The sequence below is a fragment of the Pongo abelii genome, chromosome 21, assembly GCF_028885655.2.
Source record: "Pongo abelii isolate AG06213 chromosome 21, NHGRI_mPonAbe1-v2.0_pri, whole genome shotgun sequence".
NCBI classification, from domain to species: Eukaryota; Metazoa; Chordata; class Mammalia; order Primates; family Hominidae; genus Pongo; species Pongo abelii.
In genome coordinates, this window is record NC_072006.2 from 45476079 (window position 1) to 45492713 (window position 16635).

General features: G+C 40.0%; 1 protein-coding gene across 50 annotated transcripts in view; it reads right to left on the reverse strand.

Annotated features, from left to right (window-relative positions):
- The window catches only part of ZHX3 (zinc fingers and homeoboxes 3), a 133628-nt gene that overhangs the window by 83813 nt on the left and 33180 nt on the right, over positions 1-16635 (reverse strand). For 19 of the 50 annotated variants that reach the window (XM_024238632.3, XM_054542269.2, XM_054542306.2 and 16 more), the window contains exon 2: positions 944-1036. The gene's annotated coding sequence lies outside the window, so the exon portion shown is untranslated. Of the gene's footprint in view, positions 1-919; positions 1037-4155; positions 4209-16635 lie in introns of those variants that run through there. The other 31 variants (XR_010138709.1, XR_010138710.1, XM_024238631.3 and 28 more) reach the window with 7 other exon arrangements.

Sequence of the window (16635 nt, forward strand, 5' to 3'; positions counted from 1 at the left end):
AAGGTGCCCACCACAAGACAGAAAGTTCCAGAAGTTACATTTGTGGGAAAATTCCCATGGGCTGGTGGTCCCCAGGCTTGTGAAGGAGGAGAGAGAGATGTTGCCATGGAGTTGTCTAAAGACGTTGTACAGAACTTCCAGCATCACATATCATCAATGACTCTGCCTCCATTTCTTTCTCTCCTTCTAAAAATTTCTATTCAGCTTAGTGGACAAAGTTTCTTAACAATGGAAAATAATGTAAAAGACGTGCTTTATTTAAAAAGCTTACTAGGGCATACCTATTTCATCAAATGAAGGCTCTATTTACAATGATTGTTTGCTAGTGTGCTTTGTTTTCTGTATTAAGTTTAGCATTAAAAAAATTTTCCCAATTTAAATTTTAATACGTTTTGTAACTGCTTTTTAATAGTATATATACTGTGAATATATATCCATCATTAAATACACTAGATCATTTTTTAAAAGGTTTCCTATTCCACAGATCCCAGAGATAAGTGTAGTGTCACATATATTGTAACCTGAGAATATGGCTTGAATAATCGGTATTCAAATTACTTTTCTAGTTTTTCAAGTCAATCAAGTGTAAGTTTTGCACTCAGACTAAAAGCTGACACTTTGACTCACCCTGCACATCATAGAGACACAACACAGGATACTCTTATGATCTCAATGGTCAACCTATAACAGATTCCTATCAGATGATCAAAGAAATCATCGAAGTTGTAGATTCAATGCAGATTTTTAGATTAATCCAAAAAAGAATCATTTGATCAAAGAGTTCAGCAATAAAAAACAAGGGAGGAGAAAATAATGTTTAATAGCAATGCAAAGACTAAATATAAAGACTTCTGCATTACAAAGTTGTGGTAATTGATGTAGCAAGAAACTTGTGAAAACTCAGAAGCATGCTATTTACCCGGGAAACATACTTTTTCCTTACTTCATTGTTTTTTCCAGTTTCCCTCTTCACTTTATGCAGTCCCACAAGCATCTTTAAAAGGTCGCATGTTGCTTCTGCAGTTGCATTTCAGTCCTATAAAAGAAGCAGCACATCATCACTTTATGAGTAAACATTTTAGGAGGCTGAGTTATCCAATCTCATCAGTCTCCTTTCCTAATTCATTCGCATCGGAACTATACATAAACAGAAAAACCAGTGAGACAAGGGTGAAAAACAGGTTATCGAAATACAAACTAGCAATTTGAAACTATAAAATTCCTAGTAGAAATAAAGCAAACTCAATGGTCTCTGATAACAGATCAGAACAAAATCTGTAATTTTAAGGCTCTTTCCGCCAATGAGTTTCCATGTCTCTCTCCCAGCTAAGTTTGAGACAGCTTGGCAGAAATAATACTAACAGATGTGTTGCTTTGTAACTTCAAGGATGTGCTATTTTCTGATGTTCTTCCATTCGGGTTTTCCTGGTATGGATTCTAGAGGTACAAAAATGGCTCAGACTGTGAGTTCCAGGCCAAGGAACTGTTTTCATCTCTGTTTCTGACCATTACCCCTATTTCATCATGGGCACTTTTGGTAAATGAATGAGACAGTAACCATGTTTTCAACAGACAACCAGAGATGCTTCATGGGATCTTAAAATTACTTGGGCAACAGCTGAAAAACCACTACTTTTGAGTTCTTATTTCTTTCTTGAAGAATTATCTTTGGTTGAGATGCCCATTAGCAGTCAAATGGTCCCAAAGTGAGTATACCAGAAGGTCTCAGAACTTCCAACAGATGTCTAGGCATTGGTACACTAGGCTCTAGTGTATCATGACTAGAGCATCATGACTATGAGCAACCATGAATGTACACAGGTTTGTCCCTCAAAAAAATAAAAAATCCCTCACCCAAGTGGCTTAACTTCTTAACACCAGCATCTTATGTCTTTAACATACACATATCTAGCTTTACACTGCATCAGGGATTGTTCTAAGAGCTTTAAATACATTAATCCAATCTTTACAATGATGCTATGAGGTTGATTCTATATTCTAATCACCCAGATAAGGAAACTTGTTAGGTAAATTACCCAAAGAAAAGCATTACGTTAAGGCCGGGTAAGGTGGCTCACGCCTGTAATCCCAGCACTTTGGGAGGCTGAGGCGGGCGGGCGGATCATGAGGTCAGGAATTCGAGACCAACATGGTGAAACCCCGTCTCTACTAAAAATAGCTGGGCATGGTGGTGTGCGCCTGTAATCCCAGCTACTCGGGGAGCTGAGGCAGAAGAATTACTTGAAGCCAGGAGGCAGCGGTTGCAGTGAGCCGAGTTCGCACCACTGCACTCCAGCCTGGGCAACAGAGCGAAACTCCACCCAAAAAAAAAATGCCGGGTGTGGTGGCTCACACCTGTAATCCCAGCACTTTGGGAGGCCGAGGTGGGCGGATCACGAGGTCAGGAGATCGAGACCATCCTGGCTAACATGGTGAAACCCTGTCTCTACTAAAAATACAAAAAATTTAGCTGGGTGTGGTGGCAGGCACCTGTAGTCCCAGCTACTCGGGAGGCTGAGGCAGGAGAATGGCATGAACCCGGGAGGTGGAGCTTACAGTGAGCCGAGATCATGCCACTGTACTCCAGCCTGGTTGACAGAGCGAGACTCCATCTCAGGAAAAAAAAAAAAAAAAAAGTATTATGCACTATGCTGCTGTTCATAGTCGGGGTACCTGGGCAAATATAACTGTGCAGTAAGCTACAGTGTCATCCATCTATTTCACTTTTTCTACTTCTGTCCTGGTATGCCTGAAGTAGCTCAATGTCTACTGAATTAGCTCTTGAAAATTTCTCCTTATTAATAATTTACTGAGAAACAACTTCTAATTCTCCCTAACTTAAACCTCATCTTTGCTTTTTTTTGAAAATTATCCTTTGGGAGGCTGAGAAAGAGGATTGCTTGAGGCCAGCAGTTCAAGACCAACCTGAGCACCAGGGTGAGACCACAGTCTCTACAAAAGTATTTTTGTTTTTTGTTTTTGAGAGAGAGTCTCACTCTGTCCCCAGGCTGGAGTGCAGCAGCGCTGTCTCGGCTCACTGCAACCTCCGCCTCCCAGGTTCAAGCATTTCTCCTGCCTCAGCCTCCTGAGTAGCTGGGACTACAGGCACGCGCCACCACACCCAGCTAATTTTTGTTTTAGTAGAGATGAGGTTTCACCATGTTGGCCAGATGATCTCAATCTCTTGACCTCGTGATCCACCCACCTCAGCCTCCCAAAGTGCTGGGATTACAGGCGTGAGCCACCATGTCCGGCCTACAAAAGTTTTTTTTAGAAAAATAGCCAGCATGATAGATATTTTCCTATGCTTGCCAGATCCCTTCTAACTTTAAAATTGCAACACCCTTACTCAACCAAGGCATTAGAGTTCAGTTGATTGGTTGATTCAGATGATGCCTAAAGCTATGGGTTCAATCCACTATAAACCAGTTAGCTTTGTTTGCTTCACATGTACAGATTTGTAGTCTGGATGGCATATTTTGGATCATAAGAGGAAGCAGGTAGGAGTGTGGAAGACAACATTTGCTGGAGAAACAAGTCTCCAAAAAGAGCACTGACTGTGGGCCAGAAGCAACAGCCTCATTCATAAAAAAAAAAAAAAAAAGCTTCATAATAATTGGCAAAACACTTCTAGCTTTCTGAGTAAGAAGCTCTTCTCAGATCATTTGCCAGAATATAGCCTAAAGCTCCTCCTTCAAAAAACAAAACAGATGAGATAAAAATTAAAAATTAATGTTTTTCGTTTTTGCACAGGCTCTGCTTGACTGATCTGAATACAATTTTCTTATTCCTGACACCAAGGTCACTGACAATAAAAAAAAAATTTGAAATGATTTTAGAAGGTATTACAAAAATCTCTAGCAGTGTAGCATACAAAATCACCAGAAAAACTTGACTGCAATTCCATAACCATGTCTTAGATTCTTTTACAATTCCTTTAAATTTTCATAAAACCAAAAAATTATTCCATCTCCAAACAGTTATTTTAAACAAGCTTTTTCAAATTAAATGAAGGAAACAATATCAGACCAATGTGGTCTGATAAATTTTAAAACAACCCGGACCCACTCAAGGTAGAAGCTTTACTAGTTTCAACAAATAAAAATGAAAAAGTGAAACTATATTATTTAATTGTTAGTTTAGGGAGAAACCTACTTGGGATCATCTGTTTTCATGTTTTCCTGTCCAGAGCTGGAAAGAGCTTCCCAATGTACAAAGTACATGGGTTCCAACAGTCACAAGGTAACTATGACAGCAAAGCCATAATTATCTGTGAGATCACAGAAATTATATGATGTAATTTTTAAAAATTGAAAATTCACATAATGTAATATTAACCATTTTTAAATGTACAATTCAGTGGCATTTAGCACATTCACAGTATTGTGCAACCATTACATCTACCTAGTTCCGAAATATTTTCCTCACCCCAAAATGAACCTTGTACTCATTAAGCAGTCACTTCTATTCCTCCTCCTCCTCCTCCTCCAACTCCTGACAACCACGAATATGCTTTATGTTTCCATAAAATTACCTCTCATGGATATTTCATATAAATGCAATCAAACAATATGTGACCTTTTGGGTTGGCTTTCTTTCACACTGCATAATGTTTCAAAGTTCATCTACATTGCAGCATGCATCAGTACTTCATTCCTATTTATGGCTGAAAAATATTCCACTGTATATAGATGCACATCTTGCTCATCCATTCATTCATTGATAGACATTTGGGTTGTTTCCATCTTTTGGCTATTGTGAATAGTGTTGCCATGAACATGAGTGTACAAGTATTTGTCTGATACCTGTTTTCAATTACTGGACATATAACCAGGAGTGGAATTGCTGGGTCATATGGTAATTCTATATGGAACTTTTTGAGGAACTACTAAACTGTTTCCCACAGTGGCTTCACCATTTTACATTCCCACCAGCAAAGTACAAGGTTCTAATTTCTCCACATTCTCATCAATGCTTATAATTTTCTGTTTTTGTTTTGTTTTTAAAGTATAGACATCTTAGTGGGTGTGAAATGGTATATCATTGTGGCTTTGATTTGCACTTCCTTAATGACCAGTGATCCAAGAAATATTTTCGTATGTTTTTTGGCCATTTGCATATCTTGAGAAAATGTCTATTCAAGTCCCTTGCCCATATTTTAATTGGGTTATCTTTTCTGTTGTTCAGTTGTTAAGAGTTTTTTGGGTTTTTTTGTTTGTTTTTTTAACAGATTTGCAGATATCTCCTCCCATTCTGCAGGTTGCCTTTCCACTTACTTGATAGTGTCCTTTGCTGCAAAATTTTAACATTTGATGCAGTCCAATCTGTCTATTTTTTCTTTCGTTGCTTGTGCTTTTGGTGTCTAATAATCCATTACCAAATCCAAGGTCATGAAGATTTACCCTTATGTTTTCCTCTAAGAGTTTATAGTCTTACCTCTTATAATTAGTTCTTTGGTCCATTTTGAGTTAATTTTAGTATGTGTGGGGTCCAACTTCATTCTTTTGCATGTAGATATCCAGTTGTACCTGCACCATTTGTTAAAGGGATTGTCATTTCCCCAGTGAATCATCTTGGCACTGTTCTCAAAGATCACAGATGTACAGGTTTATTTCTGGACTCTCAGTTTTATTCCACTGATCTATATGTCTATTCTTATGCCTATACCTATTTTGATTATTGTAGCTTTGTAGTATCTTTTGAAATTGGGAAGCATGAATTCTCCAACTTTTTCTTTTTCAAGATTGTTTTGACCATTCAGGGTCCCTTGCAATTCTATATGAATTTTAGGATCAGCTTTCCTATTTCTGCAAAAATAGGTACTGGAATTTTGGTCAAGATTGCACTGAATCTTTACGTCACTTTGAGTAGTATTGCCATCTTTATAATACTAAGTATTCTAATCCATGGATGTGTTTCCATTCTATGATGTAATTTTAAGGTTATTTTAAAATGTCCTTGATAAGATGATACACTAACTTCTTTAGTTGTCTGTATCGCTATGGTAATTTACTAATATCCTGGAGTACGTCACAAATATGAAGTTTACATTTGCCATTGGTAATCCAAAATTCATACTTCAGAGAATGAGTGTAAATTATGTAACGTCTGTTTTGTTTGCTTTGGGCTATGGAAAAGGTCAGAACTTAAGGATTTTCATTTTCCTGATTTATAATTAAGTTTCATTATCTTCAGTTCCCAGTAGAGGAACAGAGACGCGTGAAGCTTATTTGTTCACTGATAAGAGTTGTTTAACAGACTTCGCAGAATGGTATCAGGAACTCTTTTTCATGTAGTTCAAATCCCCCCAAATTGATTATGTCACATTAGCTACTTTGCCAAAGATTTTGCTCACAGAAGCTTGAGAGTAAGAGCTTAAAGTATCAACTATAGTTGGACAGGGTGTCGGTTGGAGAGGAAGGGTTTTACAAGTCTTTAAAAATTTTTGGCTGAAGTCTGTGAGAGAACAATCACTTGATATTATAAAGGTAACTTGAGCTGGATACAATCTGTTTTTTGCTCACACATCAAAATTAGAACTCAAGATAACACAATAACCCAGGAAAAATCACTGTGGAGTTTTCTATGACTCGCTATTCCAAGGAAAGTATATATTCCCCTAAGATAAAAGTCATTTGAAACCAGTAGATTATGAGTCTGAGTGAGGGGCAGTGATTGCCTCAGTAGTGATGTTTGGTGTCAACTTTTCAAAGTTTCAGTTTGCACCTCCTCTCCATGTATAAGCTACATGAAACTCATAGTCCAAGGTGATCCAGCAACATCAGAAAGGATCTTAAGAATCAAACTGGGCCAGGCACGGTGGCTTATGCCTGTAATCCCAGCACTTTGGGAGGCCGAGGTGGGTGGATCAACTGGGGTCAGAAGTTTGAGACCAGCCTGGCTAGCATGGTGAAACCCTTTCTCTACTAAAAATACAAAAATTAGCCGGGCGTGGAGGCAAGCACCTGTTAATTCCAGCTACTTGGGAGGCTGAGGCAGGAGAATCACTTGAACCCAGGAGGCGGAGGTTGCAGTGAGCTGAGATCATGCCATTGCACTCCAGCCTGGGCGACAAGAGTGAAACTCCATCTCAAAAAAAAGAAAAGAAATAATCAAACTGTTTATAAATATCTTCAGTCAGAAAATACCATCTGTTGAAATAAACAACCACCAAATCGCAGGAAAAAGAAATCCAGTTCCATATATTTTGTGATCTATAATGAAACTAAAAGCAATAAAAAATATCATCTGGCAGGTGCTCAGGGTCAGTGCTTTGGCAGAGCATGTTAGCTAACGTAAAATTTGAATTTCTGACTCAATGTTTATTTTTTGCTTTCACCAGGAAGTTTAAGTTGAAGAGGGCAAGGGAAAAAAAAAAGTAGGCCCAGGCAAGGAATGGGGGCCAGAAGGTAACCAGGTAAAAACCTGATGCAGTGACGCAGCAGATAGACAACAGTCCAGTGATGAGGAGAACTGGGATAGGATGGACATAGGGTGGACTTCAGCTGGCTGAGTCCCATGCCAAGCAATCAGCACAGTGAGCAAGGCTGGTCAGCATAATATCCGTAGGAGACTCACTCTCATGGCATGAGTTTTGCCACAAATTCTTCCAGAACTGGAAAGCCCTTCTAACATGGCAGGTGGAGAGGACTTCCTATTCTTTGGTCTTACCACTGCCTGATGAGGGTCCTATCTTTAGGGCCCACACAATTTCCCATCTTCTAAAAGTGTCTTCAATACGCTAACTGAATGACTGTACTTCTCCCTCTCCATTTCTTCAGCTCTAGTTGCACTCAGTTAACTTGAACTCTGTATGAAGGTTCAGAGGACAGAAGACATACAAAAAACAAAAATAAATTTATAAAAACACTAAACAAACAAAGATTCAGAGGATGGGTTGGATACAGAGGCAGTGTCCGAAGAAACAGGATAAAGGCCACATTCTCTTTGGTTGGTGGTGGCATAGAGGAAAATGAACTCTACAAGGAATGAGATAGGAGAGGAGGTGCTGTGCCCTGCCTGTCGCAGAAAGAGGCATCCTGGGCCTCTCAAACCCAGAGCTGAGAATTCCTGTTCTTAGGGAGTATGCTCAATACCTGAATGTATGATAGCCACTTGAGTCTGTGGGATTTTTTTTGTTTTCCAGTTATCAAGTATGTCCCCCAACCCCACCCTTAAGAGTCTGTTTTTCTTTTTTTTTTTCTTTTTTTTAAATGTAGCTCATGTTGGAAAAGCAGTCAGGGAAGTACTTTAAGAGTATATCCTCGTACTCCTTAGCCTGAAGCCTCTGTAAAAGGGAGCCCAGATAAGGCACTTCAGGGACATTTGCTGCAAGGCTGCTGGGGAAAGGAAGTGCCCTGCCTCACTCTCAGTATAGTCAAGGCTCAGCGTTTTGAGTAACCTCTCTGTCTCAAAACAACTGCTGTGATTTGATCCGATGTGGTAGTGGCTCTCTTGGTCTCTAATTGGGTGCCCTGAGCTCTCTCAATGCTTAGCTCTTTTTTTCTTTCTGTAAAGGGAGTTTTCAGTTAATTTGCAGGCCTGCCGTTCTGTGCCCAAGAGCTGAACTCTTGAGGCGTCCGCCTGGGACTTGGCGGGCTCACTTTAGTTTTGTTTTCTGTTCTCTTTGTGGTGGTCTTAGTTATAAGCGCCTGGAAACAAGCCCTTAACTGCAGGGCAAATGCTTGCTTCACAAGCCCTGCTAGACAGGAAAAAGGAGGAAGAAAGCACACTGGGGTTTATGACATAGCTACAAACTATCCTCAATTTTTAAATAGCCAAAACCTGGACACATCCTACATATCTGTCAGCATAAGAATAGATTTTAAAAATTGTGATATTCATACAATGGAATACTACTCAGCAAGAAAAAGGAGTATGTTTCTGATACACGTCATGGATAAATCTCAAAAGCATGGTGAACAAGATAAGTTAGATATAAAATAAAATGTGGAATTCTAGAAAAGACAAAATTTCTGGTGGTAAAAATCACAACAGAAATTACCTTTGAATGGTGAAGACAGACAAGACAGCATGAGGAGGGAACTTTTCTAGAGTGGCAAAAATGTTCTGTATACTGATTGGGAGTGGTGTTTACATGAGTATAAACATTTGACAAAAAGTTTACCAGGCAAGGTGGGGTATATACTTGTAGTCCCAGTTGCTTGGGAGGCTGAAGCAGGAGGACTGCTAGAGCCCAGGAGTTCAAGGTCAGCCTGGACAACATAGCAAGACCCTATCTCTTACAAAAGAAATAAACTTATTCAACTATATACTTTTTTTTAAATGACACAAACATTTTTGTAACATTTTTTAATGGCACAAAGTCAGTTTTCCATCATGTTGCATCTACGTGGCTAATATTTTGAGAAAAAGGTATATTTTTAAAGTATTTGATATACTCAAATATACCTCTTTAAACAAACATAAATCTCTTTAAAGTAGTATGTAAATTTATATTGAGTTCAATTAATTCTTAAGACTGAATTACACAGAGAATTCTCTCAAATTTCTCTTGCCCTACCCTCAATGTTAATTTTTTTTTTCTTTTTTTTTTGAGACAGAGTCTCGCTCTGTCGCCCAGGTTGGAGTGCAGTGGCGTCATCTCAGCTCACTGCAAGCTCCGCCTCCCGGGTTCATGCCATTCTCCTGCCTCAGCCTCCCGAGTAGCTGGGACTACAGGTGCCCGCTACCATGCCTGGCTAATTTTTTGTATTTTTAGTAGAGATGGGGTTTCACCATGTTAGCCAGGATGGTCTCGGTCTCCTGACCTCGTGATCCACCCGCTTCGGCCTCCCAAAGTGCTGGGATTACAGGCGTGAGCCACCGCGCCCGGCCCCCTCCATGTTAAATATTTTAAGCATGTTTTAAAAGCAGAAAGTATAGTGTAGGGGATGGAAAGATTAATTTAAGTGGGGAAAAAAACTCCCCTGATTACAAGAGCAATACACTTTCAATATAAGCAAACTGGAAAATACAAAGGAGTAGAGAAGATTATAGCTAGGGGAGGCTGGGTGTGGTGGCTCATGCCTGGGATTGTACTTTGGGAGGCTGAGGTGGGCAGATCACTTGAGGCCAGGAATTCGAGACTAGCCTGGCCAACATGGTGAAACTACATCTCTACTAAAAATACAAAAATTAGCTGGGTGTTGGGGGTAACACTTGTAGTCCCAGCTACTCGGGAAGCTGAGGCAGGAGAACTGCTTGAACTAGGGAGGCAGAGGTTGCAGTGAGCAGAGACTGTGCCACTGTAACTCCAGCCTGGGTGACAGAGAGAGACCCTGTCTCGAAGGAAAAAAAAAAAAAAAAAAGATTATTGTTGGAGGAAAGCTCATATAAGCCAAAACTATCCACTACCAAAAGATAAGCACTGTCAACATTCTGATGCACACACACGTGCACATGCATAATTTTAACCATACTGGGATCATACTGCACATACTGGTATTTTTTCTCACTTAAATATAGGTCTGATAAACATCTCTCATGTTATTGAGCATTCTTTGCATCTTTTATTACTACTGAGGTTAAATCTTTTCACGTGATTAGTGGCCATGCATATTTCTTTGTGGAACAGCTTGGCGATTTAGAAAATAATACCAATATTTTCCTGAATATACTTATTGCAGATATATGGAAAATACAGAAGAGTTTAAGACTATAGAGGAAAAAATTCACATAATTCAAATCACAGAAACAATCACTGCTGCTAATTTTTACTTTTCTCTGCACAGTTTTGTGTTTTTGTTTTTTTTTTTTGAGATGGAGTCTCCCTCTGTCGCCCAGGCTGGAGTGCAGTGGCATGATCTGGGCTCACTGCAAGCTCTGCCTCCCAGGTTCATGCCATTCTCCTGCCTCAGCCTCCCGAGTAGCTGGGACTACAGGCGCCTGCCACCATGCCCGGCTAATTTATTTTATTTTTAGTAGAGACAGGGTTTCACCGTGCTAGCCAGGATGGCCTCGATCTCCTGACCTCGTGATTTGCCCGCCTCGGCCTCCCAAAGTGCTGGGATTACAGGCGTGAGCCACTGCACCCAGCCTGTTTTTATTTATTTTATAACATCTTTGTAAATAAACTATTGTCTTCACCCGTGATTACTTCCTTGGGATGGACTGCCAGAATTTGAATCCTGGGTCAACGAGTATGAAAGTTTTAAAGGCCCATATTGCCAAACTGCACTGAGTATTGTACCACTTTGCATTCCACAAGAAGTATATAAGAATGTCTATACTTCTACATCCTTGTTAGCATTAAATTCTTTCTCATATATGATCCTCACCCCTTATATACTCCCCACCACAACCCCCACTCCACACATACACACAAAAACACACTTCACTAATTTGATACATGAAAAACAGTATCTTACAACTTTAAATGCATTTTTTTTTTAACTAACAGAATGAAGAAGTTTTTCTTCTGGTTAAACCACCTCAAGTTCCTCTTCTGTAAATAGACAGCTAAATTCCTTGAATGTCTGATACTTTTCAGAAGTAACCAAAAAGTATTTGAGGACTTCCTGTTCATCATAAATAATGATTAACTTAGAATGTACTTCTCCCCTCTCTTAAAATGACCAATATAAAAGACTACTTATTAAAAGAATATATATTATAAAAATACAAGAGTAATAAGTTCACCGCAGCACAGGATAAACAGGAAAGATACCATCAGAATTGCATGAGGACTTCCGGGCCAAAGGGAGGGGAAATGCCATCAGGACTGACTGAATGACAGCAATACTAAGACGTAAAGGAAATTTCAATTTGAACCAAGCAAAAGAAGGAAACTCTAAAACTGTGAATATAACCATAGAACCCTGGGGGGAACAAACTCAAATTCAGAGATAAGGGAAGCTGGATGTAGAAGTAGAAGTGACCCCAGGACTGTCAGGAGAATAATTAGAGGCCTATGGAACAGCTGCATCCTCCAGTGTTCTCAGAAAGGCTAAGCTGTCAGAACAGCTCTCTGTAATAAAGTGGAGGATCAGCTGTGGGGGAACCACCCACATAGGTGCTGGGACTACAGAATGAAGAAATAGCACCACAAATGACAATGCACACACCCACCCAGAAGGCAGCTGACTAGAATCCCTGGAGGTATATCCCTGGTACTTAGCAGGACCAGTGCTCCTGTACTCTGAATTTACTTCTGGAAGAATAATTCCCACTTGTGCTGAGAGAACCCACTACAGTTACCACTCTGATCACACACAGAGTTCTCAATCCTGGATGCACATCAGAATCATCTGCTGAGCTTTTTAGAAATACCAATTGCCTGGGCCCCACTGCAATCCAATTGAATCAGTATTTCTAGAGGGAAGAGGGATCCAGGCATTTGTATTTAAATATTCTCCGGATAATTTAATGTGCCCTTAAGTAATAACAAATAAAAACAGCAAAGGAGGCAGAAAATAATTGTAGTATTCTCTGAAAGATCTATTAAGATACCATTTCAAAGACCTATGGAGATACTAAGGGAGAGGAACAATACTAAAAAGTTATTAGTGGGGAATAAAAAAACAAAGCTATGTTTTTTGTTTTTGTTTTTTTTAGTAGAGACGGGGTTTCACCATGTTGGCCAGGCTGGTCTCAAACTCCTGACCTCAAGTGATCCAACCACCTCAGCCTCCCAAAGGGCTGGGATTATAGGCGTGAGCCACTGCACCAGGCCAAAAAAATTTCTTAATCCTTCAACAGAGGTCTGAATAGCAAAAGGGGCATAACCAAAGACAAAAGTAGTGATTTAGAAGATCAAACTGATGAATTCTCCCAAACCACGAAACGGGAAATGAGAGAGGAAAGGAGGATAAATCTAGATGATCCAATATGTCTAACCTTTTTTTTTAAAGGAGAGGACAGAGGAAAAGAAATTACCAAAGAAATAATAGGACCAAATAGATCTGAGTTAAAGAGATCTGAGCATTAGGTTGAAAGGGTCTGCCAAGTTTACATGGTGTATAACAATATTGAAAAAAACTACCTAAATGTAACTTGGTGAAATTTTTAAATTACAAAATAAAATTGAAATCTAGGAACATGCTACAGTTAGGAAGCATGCTAACTGTAACAGAAGGAAAATAGTATTTGCACCAGACTTCTCATCTGTAATTTCGGGATGCTAAAACACAAATGAAGCAATTTCTACAAAGTTTAAAAGGAAAAATAATTTTAAGCATAGACTCTCATATATCCCTAAAACTGTCACTTAAGTATGAAGGCAAAATAAAGTTATTTGGGGATATACAATTGCTCTATGAAGTTCACCACTGTGTACTCTGGGGGTAAGTGGGAAGAGACTCAAAGGTGTACTGTAGCAAATTAAATTTGAATCCAAGAAATAAAAGATGACTTGGGATACAAGAAGCAGTGCTGAACAAAGAAACAGGTTTAAAGCTCTACTCCACAATTATCGATAAAATAGACATTAGGTGAAGTGCAACTGCTAATAAGAATTATTGAAAGAAAAAAGATATAATGTAGAAAATTAATGAGAAACTTTGAAAAATAGCTGGGAGTAGGAAAGAATAGCAGACATAAAATCTTTTCTTATTTGTGGAAGAACCATAGATGGTAATTAAATTTTGATGCTTACAGAGAAAGTTAGGTTCAAATAAAAGGATGACTTCCTCCAGGAACTGGAAGATGGTGGTAAATGGAGGTGAGCACAACATGAGGTTAATTAGTCCACAGCCATGTCACATATCACCTTGCAAACAGTGATGGGTGTTTAAACATTTTATCCTAAGTGCAATGGGAAGCCATTTAAAAGTTTTAAGCAGGGGAGTAACATAATTGACTTATGTTTCCAAAAAGATCACTTTGGCTGAAATGTAGAGTGGATGGGAGTGAGTAGCAGCTGAGAGAGAAGGCAGAAGGCTATTGCAGAAGGCTATTGCAGAAGTCCTGGGCTATGGTGACAGTGGCCCACATTAGGGTGCTGGCAGGGAAGATGGGTTCCCTATGTGTTACAGGTAGAATCGGTAGTCCTTCTTGTGGATTGGGCATGAGGGACAGAGTTGTTAGGATGACTCCCAGGTTCCTGACTTTAACAACTAAGTCCATGAAGGTGTCATTTACCCCAAGATGAAGAAGACCAGAAAATAAATACATCAGCAAGCTGTCAAAAAAATCTTAAGTACCCTTTCAGTGCTTGAGCTCTAGACTAATTTTTCATTTAAATTCTAGATACTGTGGTATGCTGCAAATGCCAAAGGCAATCACTTAACTTCTCATCTTCTCTACCAAGTAACAATCTTCCTCAACCACATATTTTTATGCATATTTAACACTGGAGAAGTAATGTCTTAGAGGTCCATTAGACACAACTCATCTTTTTTTTTTTTTTTTTTTTTGCAAAGTCTAGCTCTGTCACCAGGCTGGAGTACAGTGGCGCGATCTTGGCTCACTGCAACCTCCACTGCCAGGGTTCAAGCAACTCTCCTGCCTCAGCCTCCTGAGTAGCTGGGATTACAGGCATGCCCAATTACACCTGGTTAATTTTTTGTATTTTTAGTAGAGACAGGGTTTCACCATGTTGGGCGGGCTGTTCTCGAACTCCTGACCTTGTGATCTACCCACCTTGGCCTCCCAAAGTGCTGGGATTACAGGCGTAAGCCACAGCACCCAGCCCACAGTTCATCTTTCGATGGCTTTAATGAAGTCCACCTTTAAATGATGGCCAAATATCAAGTCTAAAACCCAGGTACATTGCATGAAGTTAAACTGGGCAAATAAGGAATCTAATAAAATACATGACATCTCATGACTGTTTCTAACATTTCCTAAATTATTTTGATCAGCTAGAGACTGGTACATGTAATAACACTAAAAATTCACTGCATAACCAAAGGCTTTCACAACTCTTTATTGTTTTATTTATTTATTTATTTTTTGGAGACAGGGTCTTGCTCTGTCGCCCAGGCTGGAGTGCAGTGGCATGATCTTGGCTCACTGCAACCTCCGTCTCCTGGGTTCAAGCCATTCTTATGCCTCAGCCTCCCAAGTAGCTGGCATTACAGGCATACCCCACCATGCCCAGCTAATTTTGTACTTTTAGTAGAGACAGGGTTTTTGCTATGTTGCCCAGGCTGGTCTTGAACTCCTGAGCTCAGGTGATACACTCGCCTTGGCCTTCCAAAGTACTAGTATTACAGGTGTGAGCCACCGTGCCCGGCCTCACAACTCTTTAGACATCGCCATCAGGGTGCATGTGTGTGTGCATTCACATGCCAGTGATTTTCTATACCCTGGAAATGAGAGCCCTCTCCTCCACATCTGTCCAGCTATGGTAGAGCTTCCCAAAGTCCATAATGCAGGGTTTCAGCTCCCCACTAACTATGCAGTTGAATGACTTCCTAGAAAAACAAGGTCACACACCACTAAGGGCAAAAGCAAGTGCATCTCCTGGGGAGACAGTCACTGAACATTAATATCACTTTTATCAGGCCAGGCGTGGTGGCTCACGCCTATAATCTCAGCACTTTAGGAGGCTGAGGCGGGCAGATCATGAGTTCAGGAGATTGAGATCATCCTGGCTAACACGGTGAAACCCAGTCTCTACTAAAAAATACAAAAAATTAGCCGGGCATGGGATACAGGCGCCTGTATCCCAGCTACTCAGGAGGCTGAGGCAGGAGAATGATGTGAACCCGGGAGGCAGAGCTTGCAGTGAGCCGAGATCGCACCACTGCACTCCAGCCTGGGCGACAGAATGAGACTCCATCTAAAAAAAAAAAAAAAAAAAAAAAAATCACTTTTATCTATGGTCACTGTGAGTCAAAGACAAACATGAGGATCACACTCTCCAGTCTCCAACCTAGACTGTCCAGAACCCAGCTCCTCTTAGGAACAGTACAAGACTTTCAAAAGGTCTTGAGTGGAGAGAAGATGAGGAGAGAAGAGAAAACCTTTTTACTCTCTGTACTTCTGTATCTTTTGGATGGTACAAGTATTAATATATATGCATTATTTATGTAATTTTAAAAAAGAAAAAAGGAAAGGCTATTAAACAAAAATCTCTTTTTCTCAAACCTTTGTGATAGAATGAGTTAGCGTCCCCAGAGTAATGAGAAAATTGCACTTGCTTCATAATGTTTCAATTATCAAATAAAGAATGCCTATTACCTAATTACTTAAGAAGGAATACAGCTGTTGATCAAATAAATGCATTTATAAACATTTGGGTACTTACAAGGTGCCAAGCAGCATGCTATCCTAGACTCTCTCCTCTTCTCAGGCCACTCACTTTCCTTGCTGATCTTCTATTCTCCAATTGCTTCAAGTCCCATCTTACATGCCAACTATCCCCAAAGCCAGCTTTCTCTCACCACAGAGCAAGCTGCCCATTAGGTATCTGCTCCTGGATGGCCCACTACCCCCTAGGTTCAACATGTCCCAAACCAGAATCATTATTTCCCTGAGGCCTGACCCACTTCCCTATGTTGCCCATCTCAGTGTATACCCAAGTGCCCAGCCCCTCACCTTTCACCAATATCCAACAATGGCCAGTTCTCCACTTCCTAAATCTTCAATCTGTCTGTTGGTCCCTACAGTTATATATTTTCTCAAAGGACTAGCCCTTCTCATCAAGACCCCAGCCTTGAAGCTCTCTGCAATCATTTTCCTCACTGTTCC